Raw genomic sequence first — 3,900 nt, 5'->3', positions numbered from 1 at the left:
GGGGGCTTAACTGTGACATGTGAGTATTTTCCCCCCCCAGCTCAGTTTCTGCCCCCCCCAGCTCAGTTTTTGCCCCCCACCTCCGTTTTTGCCCCCCGAGCTCCGTTTTTGCCCCCCCAGCTCCGTTTTTGCCCAACCCAGCTCTGTTTTTTTGCCTCCCCAGGTCTGTGTTTGCCCCCCCCCAGCTCCGTTTTTGCCTCCCCCCAGCTCCGTTTTTGCCTCCCCCCAGCTCCGTTTTTGCCTCCCCCCGACATAAACACAGTGACACACACACAGTGACAGACACACTGATGCACACAGTGAAACCCCCCCTTCCCCCCCCCACCCCTGCCTTTCCCCCCCCCTCCTGCCCCTGCCTTCTAAACCCCCCCCCCCACCCCTGCCTTTCCCGCCCCTGCCTTCCCCCCCACCCCTGCCCCTGCCTTTCCCCCCCTGCCCCTGCCTTCTCCCCCCCTTCCCCCCACCCCTACTTTCCCCCCCCCCCCCCCCACATGGGAGAGAAGGGAATCCGGCGCCACAACCTGTGACAGAATCCAGGGCACTTCCGGTTGATTTGAAAAAACTTTATTCCACTCACAAACAAACAACAGGCTACACCACAGTCTCCCCCTCAACGCGTTTCACGCTCGAATCAGCGCTTCGTCTTGGAGTGGGGAGCTGTGGTCTGAGCCTGCATATTTCTGCTAAAAAAGCCCGCGAAAAACAGGTTTTAAATGTTAACCTCCGAGGTACCAATACCATTATAACTTGTAACAAGTGCACAACTATCCTAATACAACTATATGTCACTACTATCCTTGAACTGTGTACACACATACACTTGTCTCACTCTAAATAGCTGAAGAATAATGCACTGTACCGGTAATATAACAGAGATAAAATAAAAACACTGCATGCAATATTTCTAGAGGTAAAAAACATTAAGGACAACATAAGTGTTTAACCCCTTATTAAAGACAAGGTCTGGTAATCAAATTTTGTCTTTTTGACTCTATTGTTAATAATAACATATTAGAGAATATTACAAATAGTAAATAAGTATATAAGTCCTAAATGACAGGAAAAAAGAGAGGGGGTAGGGGAAAGGAGGGGGGGTGGGGGGAGAAAAGGGGGGAGGAGGGGGAAGAGAGAGAGACAAAAGATGGAACAACAAGATAGAGGCAAACAATAAAAAAAACATAATAAAAATAAAAATTAAACTCTGATACCAGAGTTTAATTTTTATTAGGTCTTTATTATTGTTTGCCTCTATCTTGTTGTTCCATGTTTTGTCTCTCTCCCTTCCCCTCCCCCCCCTTTCTTCACCCCCCTCCTTTCCCCTACCCCCTCTCTTTTTTTCCTGTCATTTAGGACTTATATACTTATTTACTATTTGTAATATTCTCTAATATGTTATTGTTAACAATAGAGTCAAATAGACAAAATTTGATTACCAGACCTTGTCTTTAATAAGGGGTTAAACACTTATGTTGTCCTTAATGTTTTTTACCTCTAGAAATATTGCATGCAGTGTTTTTATTTTATCTCTGTTAGAGGAGAAGAGATGGAAGTAACACCAGGAATTAATGCATTATTCTTCAGCTATTTAGAGTGAGACAAGTGTATGTGTGTACACAGTTCAAGGATAGCAATGATATATATATGTATTAGGATAGCCGTGCACTTGCTATAAGTTATAATGGTATTGGTACCTCAGAGGTTAACATTTAAAACCCATTTTTCGCGGGCTTTTTTAGCAGAAATATGCAGGCTCAGACCACAGCTCCCCACTCCAAGACGAAGCGCTGATTCGAGCGTGAAACGCGTTGAGGGGGAGACTGTGGTGTAGCCTGTTGTTCATTTGTGAGTGGAATAAAGTTTTTTCAAATCAACCGGAAGTGCCCTGGATTCTGTCACGGGTTGTGGCGCCGGATTCCCTTCTCTCCCATGCAGTATACACAGAAGGCTGCATGCCAGGATTTGGAATGCAGAGGAGAGCAGGACCGAGGTCTGCAAGTGAGCTTCCATAGGTAAGGTTTCCTTCCCAAGCTCTGACCTCACTTTTGGCCCATTATAGCTCCCTGTTCCTTTCCTATGTGACTTTTGCTGACACTTATTGTGCTGGACGACGGCCTGAGCGCAGGACAGTTTTCTCTTCCCCCCCACCCCCTGCCTTTCCCCCCCCCCCCCCCCCCCCACCGCCCCTGCCTTTCCCCGCTGCCCCTAACTGATATTGTTATTTCCCAACATTAACCCTAAAGGAGTTTGGTGAATATGGGATGCATATCTTTTAGGATTCATGTCATGTCATTCAAAACAATGGCCATTATAAAAATGTTTTTTACGGGAATAAAACCTGTTAACATCTATGTTTATTTTGCCTGAGAGATGTGTGATATTATATTTTTTGTGTATTCTGTTTGTACATGTTATGAATAACTAAAGTTTCTATACCATATGTCTTTTATAATATGCACCTTGCCTTGCACAATGCAAAAAAAGTGTTTTAAATCTTGTGTATACTTTTGCTATGGGTGATATATTTTTCAGCTCATGTTCCATCTTTCCTAACCAGTTGTGTCCATGTCTAGATATTGGGGATGTCATCACTGTGAAAATGTTGTCATAAACTGTGCATAAGTAGGTTTCTATGCTTACTGTATATTTACTAAATTATGTTTTAGAGCATTGAATACCAAAATGAATATCAAGTATGAGGGGAACAGGTGGTGCCCAAATAATTCCTATTGAACAAACCTCTACAGTATTTATTACTATTATTTTAGTATAAGATTTGTTTAAGCATATCAGTCAACTTTTTGTGAAAACTACATTATTGCAGTTAGGGGAAAAAACAGCAGCTTGTTGAAATGTCTAAGCTCCACAGTGTGCTAAGAAGGAGCAAAAACAATACAGACTTACATACATCCACTAAACTTTGTACAATCAAGGGCATAACAAGGCGTTGCTTTAAACAAGATCAGGCGTTACAGTATGTTCCGAGTTAACATGGTTTCCACAGAGCTGATTATATGCAAAAATAGTATCTGAACAGTATCTCATTAGCATAGGCTTAACATTACGTTATCTTCCAATAACGAAATGTTAAGTACGTCTTGGCGTTACTTCAGTCCAGACCCCCAAAATAGGCATATTTCTGGAGCGGAGAGAGAGAGAGGAGAAGAGATGGAAGTAACACCAGGAATTAATGCTGTTATTTAAATCATGCCTAACTGTGACAGTTTAGCCACACAGACACTGTATGAGCCCTATATCCGGGCATGGATGGGAGTAACGCCAATTTGCTATGACTTAATGTACTGTAACGTTAAGTCCTGAAGAGAAACCTTCAAAGTCCATCAGTTCTAAAGCAATACACAACACTTCAAATTCTCAACTACAGGAAATACGGAAGAAGCAATACTCCTTTATACTTTTCATGAACAATACATGGGCTGAAGTTACTAAATGATATGTTTAACTGTATGCACAGTTAGATTTACTATATATTAATACTGATCAACTACAAATATCTTACATCCCTTAAAATCCCAAATGAAGCAATGAGGCAATGTTGGAATTAATTATACCTTTCAGTACAAGGGGAGCAAGCTTTGATGCTTAACCTCTGACACTGAAGGGGATAATAGAATCATAAAGTAACCCATCCTTGTGAGTGCACATGGCAAGGGATAAAGTCATGGCAGCCCAAACAAGTGCCTTATTGCATTTTTGAGTACTAATTATCAGAAGCTCTATGAAATGTATTAAAACACAGATAGTTCATGTGCAAATCTTCCACCTAGTTTTTAGGGAGGATACTAAAGGATACTAAATATATGTACATCCTATTATTTAAGAATGATTCACTGTTTTTGTTACTGTGGTTTCATAAAGGTTCCATGTATATCCATTATTTGT

The sequence above is a fragment of the Ascaphus truei genome, chromosome 3 (genome assembly GCF_040206685.1).
Source record: "Ascaphus truei isolate aAscTru1 chromosome 3, aAscTru1.hap1, whole genome shotgun sequence".
Lineage (NCBI taxonomy): Eukaryota > Metazoa > Chordata > Amphibia > Anura > Ascaphidae > Ascaphus > Ascaphus truei.
This window is presented reverse-complemented; position numbering follows the sequence as displayed.